The following is a 16,464-nucleotide window of genomic DNA, read 5'->3' on the forward strand; positions in this document are numbered from 1 at the left end:
CAGACAGATGGAGGTCCTATTTTCCATCAATATGGTGGATCAGATGGCATCAGATGAAAACAGGGAGGTGGCCCATTTCCATCCGATTTCCCTATAGATTAGAGCAGGACTGTGCTACTCTAATAGGATCTATGCATGTCTGTGAGAGTCTTGCGGCACATCAATCTAAGCTTATTTTATGGATATAAGAAAGATTTTTTTTTTTTTTTAAACCATGCCCCTTTAAGCCCCTCCTATTGTTAGCACAATCTGGCCTTACAAATTGTTCACTGTGGAGTGAATAGCATGCCGTATTATTGCTCTCCTTGGGGCACCAAACGTCTTTTACAATCCTATAGTTTATACTACAAAAAAGCTTTGCACCGCTAAAGTGTTCGAGTTTGGCTTGAAGAAAAGGTGGCAACCCTAAGCCCAGCAGCTCTCATTCACCCAGCCCAGCAAACCATTCAGGGACAATGGGAAACTAATAGCTAGAGAATTATGGGACTTGTAGTCCGAGGTACCAGCGGGCCCAGGATGATTCCCTGGGAGTGGACAGCAGCCCCCCAGCATGCCAAGCAAGAGGGAGAAGAAGAGGAGAGAAAGAGGAGGAACCACAAGGTTTTACAGCTGTCTACAGGAAAATACTTTTTCAAGGCACTGTGTGTGTGTGTGTGTGTGTAATATATATATATATATATATATATATATATATATATATATATAAAATTGCATTTTATAGTTGGCCCCCACTTTTGTCCCTGCCCCCCATGTGCCCCCCACCCCCCCCTAAATATGAAAGGTGGAGTCACCACTGGCCATAACAGACAAAGATTGGACTCAACCATTGGCCCATCCCTACAGAGCACTGCATTCTTTTTTAGAACAATGCTATACTTTACAACACTTTGCCACATGGGCTTTTTGTTTTCCGTTTGACCCACCTCACCATAAGATGACTAGCTCTCCTAACCTTATGTAATATAGAAAAGTCATCTTCTCTTACCTGGGTGTAACCATATAGATTCAGCAGCTGGGCCATTTTGAGAGTGGTGCCAGAATTCAGATCTCCAATGAAACCAGCCAAGGCACCCCGCTCCATACAGGAATAATTCGGAGCTTCCTTTGTATGTCCAGACAATATCTGTAGAACATCTTTTATAGCTTTATTCACATGTCCACAAGAATCATACACATGGTATCCCAGAGTTATGTTGGGCAGAATATCTGGACTGCGGTTTATCTCATCAATAGCAAATATAAAAGCCAGGAGATGTCTGTATTCTCTGTCATAAACCCTGCAGAAAATGGATAGTTTTGCATTGGTCTACAGTACAAGGGATTCAAGCAGAAATTCTTTATGGCAAAATGTATAACACATTTCAACTAGAGATCTATGGTGGGATTGGTGGCCGTGTATATTTTTAAAAACAGAAAAAGAACCGCGCTCTTATACTACTCAAACTTCCCACGTGATCCCAATGTTCAAACCAATGAACCGTATTGGATAAAAGTAGAACAATATTTGAAAATGAAGTGCACAAAGTGTAATTAAATAATCGTAGTGAGCAAAATCATCATTCACCAAACCATGCTAATGTGAATTACATTTTAAGTTTGCATATTAATAGTCCCAAAAATAAAGATGCATAAAAAAGTGAAAAGGAAAGTCCTCCTTAATTACTAAATATGTCCTTATGTGATGGTCCTCAAAAAAACTTGTGAAATCAATTATAAGCAGAAAAAACAGCACGTGTCAATAATAGTGTCCAAAATATTCTGAGTTCTTGCTTCGTAGATCGTGGAACAAAGCGTAGTGCACCACCACCAAACATCAAAATTGGCTCCTTACCAGATGTCAATCAAATATTCGCACATCAAAAGGATTAGATCCTGCTATACATGCTCCTCAGTCCTGCAGAACTCCACCCTCTTCCAAGATCATGGTATAGAGAGGCTCCCCATATGAACAGATTACCAAATTCACCATAAAAGGGAGAAAAAAGCGCTCCAATAGTGTAAAATTGCTTTTTTTATTATAAAACTCAAACTAAAAAGGCACACTTACAATGCAGTAGTGAGATTTAGGCATGAACGAGTGGAAAGCGTCGGCCGTACGCTGATATCCACGGGTCTCTCCTTCTCCAACTGGTACAGTTTCTCTAGGCAGTAAACAGCGTGTCACAGGGCGGTGTGACACGCTGTTTACTGCCTAGAGAAACTGTACCAGTTGGAGAAGGAGAGACCCGTGGATATCAGCGTACGGCCAACGCTTTCCACTCGTTCATGCCTAAATCTCACTACTGCATTGTAAGTGTGCCTTTTTAGTTTGAGTTTTATAATAAAAAAAGCAATTTTACACTATTGGAGCGCTTTTTTCTCCCTTTTATGGTGAATTTGGTAATCTGTTCATATGGGGAGCCTCTCTATACCATGATCTTGGAAGAGGGTGGAGTTCTGCAGGACTGAGGAGCATGTATAGCAGGATCTAATCCTTTTGATGTGCGAATATTTGATTGACATCTGGTAAGGAGCCAATTTTGATGTTTGGCGGTGGTGCACTACGCTTTGTTCCATGATCTACGAAGCAAGAACTCAGAATATTTTGGACACTATTATTGACACGTGGTGTTTTTTCTGCTTATAATTGATTTCACAAGTTTTTTTGAGGACCATCACATAAGGACATATTTAGTAATTAAGGAGGACTTTCCTTTTCACTTTTTTATGCATCTTTATTTTTGGGACTATTAATATGCAAACTTAAAATGTAATTCACATTAGCATGGTTTGGTGAATGATGATTTTGCTCACTACGATTATTTAATTACACTTTGTGCACTTCATTTTCAAATATTGTTCTACTTTTATCCAATACGGTTCATTGGTTTGAACATTGGGATCACGTGGGAAGTTTGAGTAGTATAAGAGCGCGGTTCTTTTTCTGTTTTTAAAAATTCTTTTATATATAATTTTTTGGGTTATATAACAGAACTGCAGCATTCTCACAGGATTTAACATTTTCCTGCATTTATAGTTTGTAGCGCGATTTTTTCCTTGTTTTTCCATTGGCCGTGTATATTGCTCCATGAAACATATAATGAAATGTTATCATTCCTGCACTTATATGAGTTATAGCCGTGGTTGGCAATTTAGGAGGTATAGAGGACCCCAGCTGCAGTCCCTGATATAACCAAGTAGCCACACATTATATTCAGTATATATAATGCTACAGAAGAAGGTCAGAGAATGCAGACTTATGCCGCGTACACACAATCAGAATTCCGGCCAGAAAAAGGGCCGATGAGAACTTTTCATCGGAAAATGCGACCATGTGTAGGCTCCATCCAAATTTAGCTGTCCGAATTTCCGCCAGCCAAAAATTTATAGCATGTTCTCAATTTTCCAGACGGAAAAACTTTCTATCTGAAATTCCAATCGTGTGTATGCAATTCCGACACGCCAAAAATCATGCAGCTCAGATTCAACTACAAGATGGAGGCTATTGGCTACTGGCTATTGAACTTCCGTTTTCTAGACCTGTCATATGTGTTGTACATCACCGCGTTCTAAACGTTTGGAATTTGGTGTGACCATGTGTAGGCAAGACAGCTTGAGCAGAATTCTGTTGGAATTCCGTCGGGAAAACTATCAGAGCTTTTTCCGACAAGAATTCTGTTCGTGTGTACGCGGCATTACTAGAGGAAAGGGTCAGAGTCTACAAACTTGCTACAAGGCTGATTGGAGCCTACAGACATGCCATAGGAGACAGTCAGGAGTCAGGACCAGAGATAAGACAATCTTCCCGGGTTTAGTTTGTGAAAAGTTTCTCAAATCTTGGTAAAATTCTGTAGTTATTAAACTGTCAGCAAACCCCATTAAATTCTATGGGGGCATTTTTTTTTTGTTCTGTCCATTTCTAGGACTAATAAGCAAACAATTGTCAAAAAGGCATGGGAACTGGCCACTGCAATTTAGGAGAGGGGGACATGTACCAATACCATTCGGAAAGTGTCTCTCCCTACATAGTATTTTCAGCTTTCCATAAAGCTCCCACACATTAACAATATGGCTGATGTAAGCTCACCTTTTTTTAAAAAAGTTGGTTGGGTTTATTCCCTTATATTATTGGCTCTTGTGACCAAGATAATGTCTAGGGATGAGCTTCCAGTTTGGTCACAGGTTCGGACCACCTTTTGCTTGTTTGAAGGTTAAGCAAAGGGCTGAACTAATTTTGAGTGTGGCCCGGTCAAACCTCCGGCACCAGCTGGAAATGATACATTTGGCCTCAGTATTACTAACACTACTAAATGTGACCGCTTCATTTCTGACTGGTTCTAAGGAATCAGGTAGCCAGAAACTGCTCCGTCACTTATTCGTGTTGGGGGGGGGGGGGGGGTGGTTTTAAAATGTTGGACAACCAATTGATGATGGATTTACAATGTGGGAATTAAAAAAAAAAACTGTGGTGTTTTTATCTTTTTACCTTTTCTATGAATGAATAGGGGGACTGGGTACCCCTTACTTATTCACATAGGTGATAGGGCCTGTATCTGGGGTTTCCAATAAGCCCCCCAATGTGCAGACTCCCACAACCACCAGGCCAGAGTCGTGGGAAATATGCCCTCATCCTCATCATTCTGGTGCTTGGCCAGAGGGGCCCTCCTGGAAAGGTACCCCCATGTTGAGGGCATATGGCCTGGTATGGTTCAGGCAAGGAGGCTAAATTCTCACTTCCCTTTTCCTGTCCTGACAGGGTGCATGATCATATATAGTAAGTGTCAGGTGTGGATTTTGGCTGAAAACCATTGTTTTTTTGTTTTGTTTTTTCTTGCCTGGAATAAACCCATAGCAGACCCAAATGGCCAAGCATGAATATTTAGGGGGGGGGCATATATCGTTTTTTGGGGGTCCTCCTTGACATCCATAGCTCATCAGGGATAAGGGTAATTTATGTATCCTTATTGGTAATTATACACTTTTTTGTTTTGTGTGTAGTACACCATTAACATCTATACCAGACCCTCACCTGGGATAAGAGTCTGTTATAGATTAGGTGACCCTCAGCTATTTGGTAGGTGGCTGACGCTGTAATTTGCCAGCAATTTAAACAGCATCTTTTTCATTTGTAAATGTTAATATTGCTGTAGTAGGTTGTATACATCATTCAGATGTCCCCTTTCCCTGGCAGGGTCAGGGCATACCCAGAGCATAATAGTTATTTATATTTTCCTCTTTTTTTAACTCTACCTATGTTACCTTGAAGAGTCTAATCAACCCCCAAAACACACACTTATTTTTTTGGATTTAAGTTGTTATCTTTGAGAACAAAACAATCTTCCCATATTGTAGAGTTAAGGAGAAGGGGAGACATTCTTTCGTTTAGCAAAAGAAACTTGGCAGGGCTGACACCATTCCTTGTTATTTCATTTCACAAATAGTGCAGTGTTGTTAGCACACAACAGATCAGTGGGAATTGTTCTGTGACTGCATGGCCTTTCTTTCACTGCCAGAGCCACTTTTGTGTGAAATATTAAAATGGCTGAAATTAGTTAACCACTAGTGATGGAAGAACTTCCGACGGGACGTTTCACGAACGCGGACCGCGAACGTGGCCAATAGTTTGCGAACCGTAACGTTCGCGGCGGGCCCCATTGACTTCAATGGGAGGTGAACTTTGCAAACCTACAGGTCAAATTTGCAGCCACAAAATAATTACTAGAGGTGCAAACATAGTCCCACCACATGGCCAATGACATAACACATGTATGAGGTGAATCTGGGATCAACAACTACAAGCATTCTTTTTTTATATGTGAAATTGTTGTGACAATTCAGGACTGTGGAGCAAATGATGGCAATGGAGGAGAGGGAAGGTCAGGGTAAGCAAAGAAGAGGGTGCAGGAGATGATCACCAGCAGCGTGACATACAGCAATGACACCTGCACTGTGATAGAGTCATCTGACACCAGCACCATGATAGAGAGCACTGACATCAGCAGCGTGACATAAAGCACTAACACCAGCACCGTGATATACAGCACTGACACCAGTACCGTGGTAGAGAGCACTGACATCAGCAGCGTGACATACAGCAATGACACCTGCACCGTGATAGAGTGATCTGACACCAGCACCGTTATAGAGAGCACTGACATCAGCAGCGTGACATAAAGCACTGACACCAGCACCGTGATATACAGCACCGACACCAGCACCGTGATAGAGAGCACTGACATCAGCAGCGTGACATAAAGCACTCACACCAGCACCGTGATATACAGCACTGAAACCAGCACCGTGATATACAGCACTGACACCTGCACCGTAAGCATCCCCAGGAGGAAGTCAGCATAGCACAGGGATGGTGGGAGCCCCCCATGATGAGCATAGCACAGGGATGGGGGGAGCCCCTCATAATGAGCATAGCACAGGGATGGTGGGAGCCCCTCATAATATGCACAGCAGAGGTACAGCCCCAGGAGGAAGTCAGCACAGCACAGGGATGGTGGGAGCCCCTCATAATAAGCAGCCCCAGGAGGATGTCAGCATAGCACAGGGATGGTGGGAGCCCCTCATAATAAGCAGCCCCAGGAGGAAGTCAGCACAGCACAGGGATGGTGTGAGCCCCTCATAATGAGCATAGCACAGGGATGGTGGAGCCCCTCATTTGAGCCCCTCATAATATGCACAGCAGAGGTACAGCCCCAGGAGGAAGTCAGCATAGCACAGGGATGATGGGAGCCCCTCATAATAAGCAGCCCCAGTAGAAATATGACACCGCTCAACCTCTTCAAACAGGAGGGTATGGGCATATAGTACGGTGTGCTTTTTTTGGACAAGGACGTGAGCCAAATGAAGAAAGAAGGTCTTTGTGCTTGATTAAAAAAATTGTTTATAGACATATACATGGTCTACTGGTCACATGTGTTGAATTCCTCTGAGATCCATGCCTCATTCATTTTTTGAAATGTGAGGTAGTTAACACTGTCGTGAGCTAGGCGAGTACGCTTATCGGTCACGATCCCCCCTGCTGCGCTGAACGTCCTTTCGGACAGGACACTGGACAAGGGGCAAGCCAACAGTTCGATTGCAAATTGGGCAAGCTCTGGCCAGAGGTCAAGCCTGCCCACCCAGTAGTCCAGGGGTTCATCACTCCTCAGAGCGTCCACATCGGCCATTAACCCAATGTAGTCGGACACCTGACGGTCTAGGAGTTCCCTGATGCTGATGACACCTGTCGATGGGTCGGCTGAAAGAATGACCTCATATCTGAAGTCACCAACACATCTTCAAACCGGCCTCTTCTTGCAGGTGCTGTTGGATTGGTACCCGCAACTCCTTCTCTGGGAGTGGGAATTGCTCCTCTGCCAGCGCACGCAAAAGCAGAATGCAGGGGGCGGAGCCGGCAGCCGGAGCGCATGGTGGTGTGAGAGAAGAGCTCCGTCACAGCGGACAACATTAAGCGGCTCACAGTGAACCTACATGCCCAAAACCAGCATCCTCTGATAGGGGAAACTCTCAGGCACACACCGGTAGCCATGAGCAAGCGAAAGGAACGAGAGGGGCCACGCAGGCTAACCGATTTCTTTCCTCCAGTGGCAAGCAGAGAGGCCCAAGATGGCGCCCGCGAAGCACGCAGTGCAGCGGCCTCCCCGGGACATGCCGCCCACGCAGATCAACCGGACCTGGGTGAGTCATATCCCTCGCTCTCCCCGATGCCCCCTCCCCATCAGTAAGTCCAGTTAAGCAAAAACGAAGGCTAGGGAAGAAGGGGGACACCCAGGAACACGCGGCGGATGAGGGGGAAGACATGGAGGAATCATCCCTAACTACACAGCAGTTAGACACCTTTCCCACATCAGGGCAGCCCATCTTGGACACCACTATGAAAGAGATGTTACAAACTCTAAGGCCGCGTACACACGGGCGGATTGTCTGCCCAACTAAGTTCGGCAGACAATCCGACAGACAGTCCGTTCAAAATTAGCATGAACGGACTTGACCACACACGATGAGCAGACAGTCCGCTGAAAGCGTGCGTGATGACGTGTACAGCACGTACGACGGGACTAGAAAAACGACGTCCTATACACTGCAATGCAACCTTCGGCCGTTTAAACCCTTTCTGAGCATGCGCCATACTTAGTCCGTCCAACTTGCCTACACACGAGCGGACTGTCCGCTGAAACCAAGTTTGGACGGACAAAACCAAGTTTGAACGGACTGTCTTACGGAAATTCCGTAAGACTTTGTTCGTCAGATTGTCCGCTGAAAAAGTCTGCTGAAGCCCACACATGAGCGGATTGTCCGCTGAAACACTGTTCAGAGGACTAAGTTGGACAGACAATCCGCCCGTGTGTACGCGGCCTAAGGGGGGCCCTGCAACAAGATATGGCTACGTTTGTACATTCCACTAAGATAGAACTGTCAGCAGTTAAAGAGAGAGTAACATATGTGGAACGCAAAATGGAGGAATTCACTTTAGCACATAATGAACTGGTCGATGCTCATTTTGATGTTGAGGACGAAATAAAGTCTATGCACCTTAAAATGGCGGATATCGAAGACAGGGCACGTAGAAATAACGTGAAGTTCAGAGGAGTCCCAGAGACTATTAAACCATCTGACCTTACTTCCTATCTTTAAAAGCTTATGTCTACTGCCCTCCCAGAGCTGGGGCCGGCAGATCTTATCATTGACCGAGCGCACAGACTGCCCAAGCCCTCCTTTTTATCTGAGCAAGTCCCCAGGGATGTTATAGCAAGAATCCACTTCTTCCATGTGAAGGATCAACTAATGCGATACGCTAGACAACATCCGTCTCTCCCGGATCCCTTCACAGGGATTGCTCTTTACGCTGATCTATCACAAGCTACACTTGCGGCTAGGCACAATCTAGTCCCCATTACCAAGATATTGTGTAATCACAAGATTTTGTACAAGTGGGGCTTTCCAGCTAAACTCCTTTTGGAAATGAATAATGAAATGCATGTGATTGCTTCCATAGAAAAAGGTATGGAACTTCTCAGGAAATGGCGCCTCCTCCCAACCAATTGAGAAACAGTGGACCCGGACCCCCTTCATGACAGAAGGAACTACCATCGGCACAATAGACGGAACAGATAAGTACAAGTTTGACGTCATAGTAATATGCTGTTGAGACTTCCTTTCGCTCCACTCTCTCACCCTTTCTACAAACTGCCACCCAAGTGCCTGCGCTGTTGAAGTGCCTAGTCAGACATGGGTTCACTTAAGCATCCGCTGAACGGCTACTTGTGTTTGTTTCTTTCCCCCCTTCTATATTTGCAGGATGAACCCTTTATCCAGTTCACTGGACCTCCCTATGGATGTTCCTCCCCAGTTACTTGTTGACCGTGCAAGGTCTGACTCCCTGTTTCTTGTTCCCCAACCATCTCTATTAGTGATATGGACACTCACTACTCCCCTGATCGTTTATAATGACTTCCTGGCCCTACTCCTACCTTTTATACTTGGATGGCAACGAGTAGCTCAACTGCCTTGGAATGAACATTAAGATTATGTCTCACAATGTGAGAGGCCTTAACAGCCCCCATAAACGTAGAACACTCTGGAAATCTGCTATCGACATGCACTGCGATATTCTCTGCATACAAGAAACTCATTTCCCCAGTGCCAATCCACCTAGATGCACTCATGGAAAATTCCCCCATGTGTTTACTGCTAATGATCAGAAAAAAAAAATGGTGTATTGATTGCTGTGAAGGACTCTGTTTCCTTTTCTCTGTTGCAGGATCACATTGACCCCCGCGGTCGGTATATTATCCTAATTGCTGAAATGAATAACTCTGTATACACACTGGTAAACTTATATGCACCCAATGTTAGATCTGTACACTTTTTCCGCAAAGTAGTGCAAAGGGCGAAATCTCTGCAAAAGGGTAGCCTAATAATATGTGGTGATTTTAATGTAGTACTTAATGCTGATCTCGATTCCTCCTCTGTGGCCCTCAGGCAACGTCCCTGTCTAGACAGCTTTTGCCATGAGGAAAGACTTTTTGACCCCTGGCGTTGCACCAGGGCCACAGAGAGGGACTACACGTATTATTCTACAGTACATGATAGCTACTCAAGGATTGACTACTTTCTCACGGATATGCATGTTTTACAAAATGTTGTTAAGTCAGATGTCCATAGCATCACTTGGTCAGACCATGCCCCAGTGACACTCGAGGTTGTGGACTTCAATAAGACTACTAGTAGACCACTGTGGCGTAACAATACTTTCCTTCTGTCCCGCCCCCCTATTAGGGACGCGATAGAAGCAAAGGTTAAGGAATTCTTCCAACTAAATAATAATGAGGAGTGCTCCCCAGCCATGGTATGGTGCGCTCACAAGGCCTTCACCCGAGGCGTCCTCATACAAATAGCTTTGAGAGAACGCAAAAAGAAAACCCACCGCATAACAAAACTCCACAATAAAATTGCTGAATTGAAGAATCTACACAAAAACCCGACTTCCACCTCCCCCAACCTACTCCAACAACTTACTAAATGTCGTGAGGAGTTACGACAAGAATTTAAAGTAGACCACGACATATACTTTAAGAGACTGAAACTATACTATTATTCACAAAATAACAGGGCAAGTAAACTCCTGGCTCATCAACTTAAAAAAAGACAGGCTAAAACTAATCTACCATTCATAAGGCACCATAAATCACAACAGATTTTTCGCAATCCTAAAGAAATAGCGAACGCCTTTAGAGATTACTATCACTCGTTATACAACCTCAACCAGGACCCTGACACTCACCAGCCCTCTGAAACAGATATTGATCAATTCCTTTACAATCTTAAATTACCAAAAATAGACGCATCTACACTACTCACACTAAACTCCCCCATTACCTGTGAGGAAGTGACCACAGTAATTAAAACGTTACCCATGCATAAATCCCCAGGGGCAGATGACTTCTCGGCCGAATATTACAAAGCGCTTACGACAATTCTGACCCCCAAACTAACGGATGTCTTCAACTCTGCTATTTCCATGGGCTCCTTTCCAAAGGAAATGCTACAAGCTATCATAGTTACGATCCCGAAACCAGGCAAAGACAACTCCCTCCCCCAAAATTTTAGGCCAATCTCGCTACTGAACTCAGATCTAAAAATGTATGCCAAAGTGCTCGCAAATAGACTGATGAATGTTACCCCTACTCTCCCAGGTTTAGATCAAGTGGGCTTTGTTAAGGGCAGGCAAGCACCAGATGGGACAAGATGGATGATCAATCTCCTACGGTACACCGAACTAAACAATCTCCCTAGCGTCTTTCTAGCCTTAGATGCAGAAAAGGCCTTTGATAGGGTAAACTGGCCATATCTATCTAAGACCCTACAAAAATTCGGGCTATCGGGCCAAATCCATACAGCTATCATGTCCTTGTACTCCCATCCATCAGCAAGAGTTTATAACTCAGGCCTCCTCTCTGACCCTTTTAATCTTACTAATGGCACCAGACAAGGTTGTCCGCTATCCCCCATCATTTTCTCGCTCGTCATAGACCTGCTGGCGGAGAGTATTAGGAACAATGCAACCATAAAAGGAATTAAAATAGGTGCGGAGACCCATAAAATAGGACTATTTGCTGACTATGTCATTCTCACCGTCACAGACCCTGTCACATCCCTTAGTGAAGTTCAAACTCTGATATATAACTTTGGGAAGGTATCCTTCTATAAGGTTAATACCAATAAATGCTATGCACTGGGGCTTCACATATCACCTACCATTCAAAACAAGCTTAAACATATCTTCCCATGTAACTGGAACCCACCCTCTATCACCTATCTAGGGGTGCAACTTTCCCCCTCCTCTAATGACACGTACCAGCACAACTACCCTCCCTTGCTGAATAAGTTAGCAGATGAAATGAGCCAAATAGCTAAAGCGCAACTCTCATGGGTGGGAAGCATAGCTGCATATCAAATGCAAATTTTGCCTAAACTACTATACCATTTCAGGACCTTACCAATCCCTATACCATACAAGTTCTTTGCTCAATTAGCTAAAACTTTGAATAATTTTATATGGGCAGGTAAAAAACCTAGAGTAGCTTTAGCAAAGCTTTACAAACCCAAACACCTTGGCGGGATGGGACTCCCTAATGCACACGCCTACTACCAAGCAGCAATTTTGGACCAAATGAAATATTGGTTCTCATGTCAATCTGACAACAAATGGGCGGATATAGAATGTACTGTCATCCCTGGGCATGACCTTCCGGCTCTAGCTATGGTGGCCAGCATCCATCACAAGCCAGATGCCCCCAACTACCCCACGGTACAAGCCACGCTTAAGGTGTGGTCGGAACTAATTCAGAGGAAAGTCACTGACACAACGATGAGCAAACTACAAATTCCCTTAGCAAGCTATCAATACCTCATACCCAATTTTTCAACCCACCAGTGGAAGCAAAAGGGCAATCACTTTCTAGCACCCCCTGAAGGGAAAAGGGAGATAGCAGACTTATACAAACTATACCAAATTAAGCATCATAATATGTCTAACGTGACTAAACCAGTAGAAATTCCGCAAGCACTGTGGGATTATCTTCTAAACAAAAGCTCTAACTGCAGGAAGGGAATTTCACTCTTTTATAAACTGGCAAACCCTCTTTATCTGAACTCCAAACTGCCTAGTATGTTGCGATGGGAACAAGAACTGGGGAAAGAACACTCAATCTCGCAATGGCACATGGCACTTAAATATAATAGGAAATCCTCTGCCTGTATAGATCATTGGGATAATGCCCAAAAAATACTCCACCAATGGTATCTAACACCTCTACGCATCCATAAAATGCACCCGGACACATCCCCTTTGTGTTGGAGGAACTGCCAACACACCGGGAACCTTCTCCACACCCTATGGAGCTGTGAAGTTATAACCCCATATTGGAAAAAAATAGAATCCTTAGTTAGGGAAATTACACAATCCAGATGTAATCTTGATCCAGGCTTAGCACTGCTCAGCCTTTCCATAGAACAATTCCCCCCACTGCTGCGAAAAATAGTGGTTAATATCCTTTATGCTGCCCGCACCTCGTTGACAAAACAATGGAAGTCTCCCACACCACCTTCCCTAGAGGTGGTGATAGCCAGAGTAAACAATCAATTTCTTATGGAAAAACTACTAGCATACAAAGAAAGAAGGTCTCCGGGTTTCCACAAATACTGGGAGACCTGGGAATCTTCCAAATATGCCTCTCCACATCTGTGACCTAGGTCAGATGTATTCTTGTTGAATTATATCTCTGAAGGAAGTTGCCATAATTTGGAAAACATTATATATATTGAATATTTAGATGTCAAGCGGAGACTGCGATACCAGAACACTCCCTAGGGGGTGTGGTAGGCGCAGTCTCCCCCGTTCTAACTCAGGGGTAGTACCAAAAGTTAAAGACATATCTCTGTTATGTTGAATTTACTTGTTTATTGTTTTCCCTATGCTTTCTAAACAAGTTTTGTTGTAATAAGATGAAACCTATTGAGATGCATGCACCCCTGAACCACCACCCTGGACCCTAATTAATGTCAAGGGGAGCTACTTTTCTAATTTTCTTACTCCAGATCTGAGCCTGATCACAGTGTGAACCCATTTGGGGTGACAGGCTCTGCCTCTCAGGAGGCCATATACTTTTATAATTCTACAGTAGCTCTACTGGGAAGAAGTAGTTTCATATTTAAGTGTATGCTGAATGTTATCTTAAATATGTACTACTATGCTACCTGTATCCGTGTGTTTTGATACTTGTACCATGCAAAACTTAATAAAAATCTTTTGGTTAAAAAAAAAAAAAAGCAGAATGCAGCATTTCTCGAAGCAAGGCCTGGAAGTGCTCCATTCTGACAATCCTCTGTGACGGCGGTAACATTTCCGCCATTTTGTGTTTGTACCGGGGGTCTAAGTATGTTGCCACCCAGTACTGGTCCTTGACCTTTATGCTTTTTATATGGGGGTCCCTATTAAAACACTGGAGCGGCGACTTCCGGTTCCGGCGCCGCATGAGCTAGCTGCGCTCCCGACTAGCTCCCGCTGCAGAGCCCCACAAACCGGCCTAAAAATCCGGCCTCAGCGGCCCCAGTGCTCTACCTCGGATCCGGGTGCTCCCCCCATGATCCCCGCTCCTATGGACCGATTTCTTGAAAAAACGGGAGTCCGCTCGTGCGCGGCCGCGGCGGCGCCCGCCGATCGGCCGCAAATTGAGCCCCCGGCTTAGGCCTACTCGGCTCCGGCCCAATCCACTCCAGACTCGCAGGCCTCTGCTGCAGATCGTCCAGACACAGACATGGAGGTAAGCGGGGTCGCCTCTCCAACACCCCCAGCCACCTCGGGACCACCACACCCCCGTGGACACACGGCTAAACCCTCTCACAACAGTAATGGGGATACACACCAGCCATCCCCAGGGGAGGATGGACACACAAACCGCATAGCACAAGCTGTGGCGGCCTTGCTTTCCCCCATGATCACAGCTTCTGTGGAGAAGGCCGTACAGGCTGGGATGCAACAAATCAAGGCCCAAATTACAGAGCATGCCACCAGACTTGATGATCTTGAACATAGAATCTCTGAGGTGGAGGATGATCTCTATCAGTCCCAAGCCACTGAGCGGTCTCAAGAAAAAGCGCTTCAGTATGTCTTCCAAAAGTTGGATGACTTAGAGAATAGATCCAGACGCTCCAATTTGCGCTTCGTCGGTGTCCCCGAGTCGCTCCCCAATGCTAATTTGAGTGACTTTTGCGCGAAACGCATCCCGGAAGCCCTCGGCCTCACGGGCCCCTTCACAATGGAAAGGGCCCACCGCATAGGATCTTTTAACGCGGACCGCAAAACTCCCCGTCCCATCATTGCCAAATATCTGAACTATGCGGATAAAGCTGCTGTCCTGCAGGCATTCCGGCAGTCTCCCTCTGTGCAGGTCGATGGGGTCAAGATTCTAATCTTCGCGGACTATTCTATTGAAGTATCCAAAAAACGGAAAGCCTTCCAACCAATCTGCTCTGAACTGTTCAAACTACAAATGAAGTTCTCCCTGGCATTCCCCGCCGTACTTCGTCTCAAGTCCCCCCGAGGGGAACAACTATCCTTCCAGGACCCCTCTGAGGCAGAAGTATTTCTACGCTCTCTTCGATCGGATCCTTCTCCGGCTACTCCTTCCAAATCCGCCTCAACTCTCCGAGCCCTGGACCAGAGGAGCCCCAGGAAGGATTCCCCTAAACGCTTCCGAGCTTCGGATCCGGATCATCGTCACCGCAACGTTCCTCGCTGACGACCCCTCGTCATTCCCACCACGGTTTGTTGTCTTTTTCTTTGTCCCCCCCACTCTACCTGGCTTGCAAACCAGGAAGTGCTGATTGGCAGCTGTCCGCTCCCCCATGTTCTTGGGTACTTTGTCTCATTTCCCCCTCACTCTGGCTATTCAATTTCCTGCCAGTCAGCACCGGGAGCTGTTACTCTACCGGTCCCGAAGGTTCCGGACTACGGACGCCGCGAGCTTTCAACATATGACCTTCTTCTTATCGGTTGCACGCCCGAGTCCTCGGACGAATGTTCAGGTTTCTAACATATTGCAATTGTACCTTAGTTATGCACCATATATTGAGTTGTTGTTTAAGCTTTTATTGCCTCACCGGCTATCATTTTGTTCTTCTTCCACTTGGTTCAGGTATTGGCATGACTCCACTGTGTACTATTCCCCCTCTTTATCGACTAGGCATTACGCTGTGACACATACCCCAGTCCGGCGGGCCTCATGTGGTTTTGCGGCACTCCCCGCGCTCTACCCCCGTTTCGCGGGGCTCTGCTGGAGAGCTCCCTCCCCTATGCACAGTGAACTCATGCGGAAAAAAGAGAAGTACATGCTGTTGTTTATCTGTTTGTTTATTATTCTTTTATTATTGTTTACCCCCCAAGCACCCTTTTCTCCTGCCCTCCCCTGTTCCACCTCTCTTTACCCCATGGGTTCTCCTCTTTACCAGTCAGGGTTACCTGGTCGACACCTTTTGCCCGGTATCACCACTGAGCTCGGCCTAAGCACTCTCCCTATCCTCGCCCATCCATATCTCGGATCCTGCCATTCACACCCACAGATTCCGCCCCTCTTAGAGTAGTCTCCTGGAATGTAAAGGGTCTCCGCTCTCCCCAAAAGAGAGTGAAGATCCTTCGTCATCTTAAAAGACTCAAGGCAGACATTGCCTTATTACAGGAGACCCACCTACATGCATCTGATTTTCCACGCATGCAAAAAATGTGGGTGGGATCGGTACATGGAGCTGAGTCAGTGGGTCGGAAAGCCGGGGTGCTGCTCCTAATTCACAAAAATCTTCCCTGCACAATTCTATCCACCCTCTCAGATTCCATGGGTCGTTTCCTCACCGCTACAGTACGGATTGGCACTAAGGAATTTTTTATCTCCAACATCTATGCCCCTAACAACC

The sequence above is a fragment of the Lithobates pipiens genome, unplaced genomic scaffold, assembly GCF_037356315.1.
Source record: "Lithobates pipiens isolate NorthernLeopardFrog02 unplaced genomic scaffold, aLitPip1_a1.2 Scaffold_3, whole genome shotgun sequence".
In the NCBI taxonomy this organism is placed as follows: Eukaryota; Metazoa; Chordata; class Amphibia; order Anura; family Ranidae; genus Lithobates; species Lithobates pipiens.